Source organism: Triticum aestivum, chromosome 2D (assembly GCF_018294505.1).
Source record: "Triticum aestivum cultivar Chinese Spring chromosome 2D, IWGSC CS RefSeq v2.1, whole genome shotgun sequence".
Classification (NCBI taxonomy): Eukaryota; Viridiplantae; Streptophyta; class Magnoliopsida; order Poales; family Poaceae; genus Triticum; species Triticum aestivum.
In genome coordinates, this window is record NC_057799.1 from 32,014,528 (window position 1) to 32,021,720 (window position 7,193).

The 7,193-nt window shown below is 40.2% G+C and overlaps 1 pseudogene; it reads right to left on the reverse strand.

Moving 5' to 3' along the window:
* Positions 1–1,254: 1,254 nt before the first annotated feature.
* On the reverse strand, positions 1,255–2,700 carry LOC123055577 (two-component response regulator ORR42-like; annotated as a pseudogene).
* Between the last annotated feature and the right edge of the window lie 4,493 nt (positions 2,701–7,193).

Here is a 7,193-nt window from a genome sequence, read left to right on the forward strand (position 1 = left end):
CTACCAGGCCCGCACCAACCAAGTATCCACCGTTCACATGCAACTGCCAGCCCAACCAGCCGGGCGGGCACCTGCGTGGCAACATGCAGCTCCCAGGCCAACTCATCAAGCGCATGCGTGGCGGCATGCAGATCTTCGTGGAGGCTCCACCACCGCGCCACCTCAGCTGCCTGCCTGCCTACGTGGCGCCGCATGCGTCGCTAGCCAGGGCGCGTGTCGAAGCAAGGAGGAGCGCCGACGGACGGGACGGGGCCGAGCTACGCATTAAATGCGTCTTGTCCTGTAATACGAGCGATAAGCTCATAGCACTGTGCGCCTTTTCCACCTCTCGTGTGCCACTGTGGCAGCCCCTTTCGACTGTAAAACGAGGCCCATGGCATACTGGAGAAGGATTCGGCTCTTTCGAAACACACACTCATCACAGCTAGTTCGAGAGCCCAAGAACTCTCTGAAATACACCCACCAAAGCAGGACTAGGGTTTTACGCATCCTCGCGGCCCGAACCTGGGTAAACGATCCTCGTGTTGGTTACTAATCCTGCTCTTCTCGCAACCCCGCGCCCCGGCAACCGTAGTAGGGATTCTTGTGATCCCATAGGTGTCGTTCCACACCGACAATCTTCTACTGATAGTATGGCAACTCTCAGTTAACCTCATTACCTTATATGTGTTGCAGGGAAACAGTGGGAGACACTCCGGTTTACCATCGAGGTTTGCTCATGCATGGTCCTTTCGCTAATAGCACATTATTGTGCAGTTGCATGAATCATTCTAATATTCAGGTTTCTTACAATTTGGTCTTGCACATGTAGGTCCTGCTGTCAGAGGCTTAGACCCACTGTTCGACCCCCGGTTGTATACCAATAGTTTTATATAAAGGATCAGTGATGGATTAATAATAGTGGACATTGATTGGATACACCACACTGGCCATTAGCTGGTAATCCGGACCATATAACAGTTACAAAATATTGATAGCCGGATAATTTTCCTCTCAAAGGGGTACACGGCTCACAACATGAATCTTGAGTTAGTGAGAAGCCTTGGCCAAAAACAGAAAGACTTGTAGCTTATATCGATCCAATATATCATAAGTACCTTATTATTATGGACAATGATGTCTTTCCATTAACATGAACTTCTCGAATCAAATGATACAATTGAACAAGCAACACAATAATGGAGATTGAAGCAAACATGGATCAAAAAGTTATACATTATTATTTCCTCCATCACTTAAGCAAGATGAATTGTGCTAGACCATGTCATTCTTCTTCTTGTTGATGACATCCTGAATGATAGGACCAAGGGCCTCCATCCTCATTGGTTAAATCAGCACCAGCACTCATGAATGCCTCCATGGCATGATTATCGGCAGAAACCCCAACAATCTTCATATCAGTTTCCCCCATAGCACGGATCTTCACAATTGCCTGTCGAGCAATATAAAAATTATATTGTCTATTTTTTGTAAATAAAGGGATTATATTTATATAAATACATGCCAAATACTTGATGATATAGAATTAGTTACCTCTAGACCAGTCATGATGGGCATATCCTTATCGAACAAAACAATGCCAAACTTTTTCCCCTCAAGGAACAAACCAACAACTTCCTTCCCATTCATGGCTAGAGTAACCTCATAGTGAAGTCTGAGCAGAAACGATGAGAGGACCAACCTACAAACTTCAAGTAGTGCCTTGATAGAGGTGGATCGTTTGGCCTTGAGCTCTGATAACCCACAAGTATAGGGGATCGTTTGTAGCCTTCTTCGATAAATAAGAGTGTCGAGCCCAACGAGGAGCTAAAGGTAGAACAAATATTCCCTCAAGTTCTATCGACCACTGATACAACTCTACGCACACTTGACGTTTGCTTTACCAAAAACAAGTATGAAACTATTTTGCAAGAATAAAACTACAAGTAATTTGCGGGAATAAAACTACAAATAAATTGCAAGGTAATAAAAGTGGATAGCTTTTGTCAACAAGAAAGTCATTTGTCCCTAGGAAATTGATAATAAGTACCGGTAATCATTCTTGTAATTTTATATGAGGGAGAGGCATGAGCTAACATACTTTCTCTACTTGGATCATATGCACTTATGATTGGAACTCTAGCAAGCATCCGCAACTACTAAAGATCATTAAGGTCGTGAAACCCAACCATGGCATTAAGTATCAAGTCCTCTTTACTCCCATACGCCATGACCCACTTATCCGCATTTAGGCTGCTGTCATCCCCCGCAACACTGACAAAAGCAAACCATGAACATATTGCAACACCCTACAGCGAGGGGCCCTCACGTTTGCGCGAGACGGAGGGCACCATAGGATAGCACCATAAATAAAATATACAATCATACTAACCAAGATCATGATTAACCCACAGGACAACACGGATCTACTCAAACATCATAGGATAACCATAGATCATTGGGAAATAATATATGGAGTTGAGCACCATGTTTAAGTAGAGATTACAGCGGGGAAAAGGGAAGTTACACCGCTTCATAGAGGGGGAGAGAGTTGGTGTTGACGGTAGCAAGATTGTTGATGTAGATCGTAGTCACGATCCTAGCCCCGGCGGCACTCCGGCGCCACCGAGAGAGAGGGGGAGAGAGCCCCCCCTCCTTCTTATTCCTTGCCCCACCCCCCTAGATGGGAGGAGAGTTACCCCTCTGGTTCATGGCCTCCATGGCAGCGGAGGGGCAGGAGCCCCTCCGAGATTGGATCTCCCTCTCTGTTCTCTTATGTTTCGCGTTCCCAGATCAGAATGTTCACAGTTTCTTAAATTCCCGGAGATCTGTAACTCCGATTGCGCTAAAAAATTTACACGGTTTTTTCCATAAATTATCTTTCTTGCGCCAGAAGAAGGGCCCCAACCGACCTTCGAGGAGGGCACAAGACATGCCAGGGGGTGCTCGGCGCGCCCTGGTGGGTTGTGGTCATTGTGGGGCCCTGTTTGCATTGATTCCACCTCCCAAAAATCACATAAATTTCAAAATAATTCTCCATAAATTTTTATCATGTTTGGACTTCGTTTGATAGGGATTTTCTAAGATACAAAAATCATGCAACAAACAGGAACTGGCACTGGGCACTGCATCAATAGGTTAGTCCAATAAATCATATTAAAAATTGCCAAAAATATGTCAAAGTTGGATAATATTGGCATGAAACAATCAAAAATTATAGATACGACGGAGACATGTCAGCATCCCCAAGCTTAATTCCTGCTCGTCCTCGAGTAGGTAAATGATAAAAAAGATAATTTTTGATGTGGAATGCTACCTAGCATAATCTTGATCATATATCTAATCATGGCATGAATATTAAGACATAAGTGATTCAAAGCAATAGTCTATATTTGACATAAAGACATTAATACTCAAGCATCCCAACAAACAATCATGTCTTTCAAAATATAAACGCTAAAGAAAGTTGTCTACAAAATCATATAGTCTTGTCATGCTCTGTCTTCTTAACACAAAGTATTTATCATGCACAACCCCGATGACAAGCTGAGCAATTGGTTCATACTTTTTAACGCGCTTCATCTTTTTCAACCCTCATGCAATACATGAGCGCGAGCCATGGATATAGCACTACGGGTGGAATAGAGTATGATGATAGGGGTAAATATAGAGAAGACAAAAAAAGTAAGAAAGTCTCACACCGACGCAGCTAACCAACTAGCTATGGAGATGCCCATCAATCCATATCAATGCGAGGAGTAGGGATTGCCATGCAACAAATGCACTAAGAGCTATAAGTCTATGAAAGCTTAATAAGAAAACTAAGTGGGTGTGCATCTAATCCTATAATGAAAAATTCCCACTAGTATATGATAGTGACAACATAGGAGACTCTCCATATGAAAAACATGGTGCTATTTTGAAACACAAGTGTGGAACTAGCATGCCCCTTCTCTCTTTATTTCTTTTTTTATTTCTTTTTCTTTTCTTTTATTTTCTTTTTTCTGTTTCTTTTCTTTTTTTCTTTTTTTTTCTCATTGTCCGGTGTCTCATCCCAACTTGTGGGGGAATCATAGTCTCCATCATCCTTTCCTCACTAGGACATGCTCTAAAAATGAATAATGATGATCATCACACTTCTATTTACTTATAACTCAAAAGAAATAAAAATTACAACTCGATACCTATGAAAAAAGTATGACTCTATATGAATGCCTCTGGCAGTGTACCCGGATGTGCAATGATCTAGCATAACATTTATAAAAAAATGATGCACGGTGGTTGAGCCACAACTACTATGTCAGCTATATGATCATGCAAAGCAATATGACAATGAATGCTCAAGTCATCAAAATGGAAGCGATGGAAGTTGCATGGCAATATATCTCAGAATGGCTATGGAAAGGCCATAATAGGTAGGTATGGTGGCTTTTTTGAGGAAGATATAATAAGGCTTATGTGTGATAGAGCGTATCATATCACGGGGTTTGGATGCACCGGCGAAGTTTGCACCACGTCTCGAGGTGAGAAAGGGCAATGCACGGTACCATCAAGGCTAGCAAATTGCGGAAAGGTAAGAGTGCGTATAATCCATGGACTCACATTAGTCATAAAGAACTCATATACTTATTGCAAAAGTTTATTAGCCCTCGAAGAAAAGTACTACTACGCATTCCCCTAGCGGGATAGATTGGTACGAAAAGACCATCGCTCGTCCCCGACCGCCACTCATAAGGAAGACAATCAATAATAAATCATGCTCCAACTTCATAGCATAACGAGAGACTATACGTGCATGCTTCGGGAATCACAAACCTTAACACCAATATTCCTACTAACCACAACCATTTACTAGTACCTCCCACATATTATCATCTCTATATCGCAAAACTATTGCAAGGAATCAAACATATCATATTCAGTGATCCATAAGTTTTATGTAGGATTTCGTGACTAACCATGCATTTGACCAATTCCTGTTGACTCTCTAAATGGATATAAGTGAAGCATGAGAGTTTAATTCTTTCTACAAAATACCATGCTCTAACAAATATAAGTGAAGCAAAAGAGCATTCTACAAACAATGGTTTTCTATGTGAAGAGAAACAGGCAATCCAAACTTCAAATGATATAAGTGAAGCACATGAAGCATTTGTAAAGCCATACTCAAAAGATATAAGTGAAGTGCAATGAGCATTCTATAAATCAACCATGTACTGTCTCATACCAGCATGGTGCATGAAAAAAAAGTGAAAATTAAATGCAAAAGACGCTCCAAGATTTACGCATATCACGTGAACGAAACGAAGACAAAAACATACCGATACTTGTTGAACAAAGATGGGATGCCTTCCGGGGCATCCCCAAGCTTAGACGCTTGAGTCTCCTTGAATTTTTACTTGGGGTGCCTTGGGCATCTCCAAGCTTGAACTCTTGCATCTCCTCCTTCTCCTCATATCGAGACCTCCTTGATCTTTGATCACTTCATCCACACAAAACTCAACAGAAAGCTCGGTAAGATCCGTTAGTATAATAAAGCAAATCACTACTCTAAGTACTGTTGCAAACCAATTCATATTTTGTTTTTGCATTGTAGCTACTATAATATAACTTTTGCATGGCTTATATCGCCGATAGAATCGATAGTTTCATCAAAACAAGCAAAACAATGCATCAAAAACAGAATCTGTCTTAAACAGGACAATCTGTAGCAATCTGAACATCTACCATACTTCAGGTAGTCCAAAAATTCTGAAAAATTAGGACAAAATAAAAAAAATTATAGCAATACTATGCAAAATGTTTCAGAAAAAGTTTGACCTTCCAGTAAAAAATGAAAATTCACGCGCTACAGCCAAAGTTTCTGTTTCTGCACCACACATACCAACAAGCAATCTAATCATCCTAAAGGCAAACCTTGGAACAATAATTTTACAATACAAAGGATTTGTACAAGGGGATAATTATTTTTTTTGAAAAGTTTCTGTAATTTAGATTCACAAAATTTCCATGGGCATGAACAAAGTTCAAGGAGCTTCCCCACTTCAACAATGCTCGTCTCTCTCACTTTCACTTTCCTTTTTGTGAAGTTTTAATTTCCCCTCTATATTTTTTAACTTTATAAAAGCACTCAACAGAAATAAAATGACTCTCTAAAACTTCCGGGTTGTCTCCCTGGCAGCGCTTTCTTTAAAGCCATTAAGCTAGGCATAAAGTGCTCAAGTAATAGATCCACCCGGATACCAAGGTATATCAAAGCCAATTTTAATTAGCAATGATTTGTCATTTAGTAGTGAGCACAAAGCAACATATATCAAGCAATGACGAAGTCTAACTCTCTTCCTATGCATCGGCATGTCATACAAAAACATTCATGCACATCAAGTAAAGGTCAATGCATAGTATAAGCAATTTCTTGCAATTCTATCGTGTTGGAAACATAGAGAGGCGGAGATGTACTTCCTGTCTCATAATAATTGCAAGTATGAGAAGCAAGCACATGCATATTACACTCATCAAAATCATCATGTTCAATGGTAAAAGGCAACCCCTCAATGTAATCCTTAATAAGAGCAAACTTCTCCGATATAGTGTAGTTAGGAGAATTCAAAAAGATAATAGGACTATCATGTGTCGGTGCAATAGCAACAACTTCGTTCTTAATATATGGAACCATAACAAGTTCATCTCCATAAGCATAATTCATATTGGCATCATGGCCACAAGCATCAAGTTCATCAAAAAGGGATATTTCAAAAGAATCAACGGGATCATAGCAATTATAATAGCATTCATCCTTCGGTAAGAACGAAGGGGCATTAAACAATGTATGAATTGAAGAGTTACTCCCATTAGAAGGTGGGCACGGGTAGCTAATCCGCTCTTCCTCCTTTTGTTCTTTTCTCTCCTCATCATCTTTTTCTTCCAATGAGCTCACAGTTTCATCAGTTTCTTCTTCCATAGACTCCTGCAAAATATTAGTCTCTTCTTGGACAGCGGAGATTTTCTCAGTAAATACATCAATATCGTAATTGTATTTATAATTATCATAGCAATATTTAAGGATAGCAAAATTTTCAGGTCTATAAACTGAATCATCAAAATCTTCAAACTTTAAAAACAAAGATTCAATTTCATAAGCACCCTTAAAAGCAACAAATTCTTCTATTCGTTCCACATCATAGTAATCATATATACCATTAGCATAAGAAGCT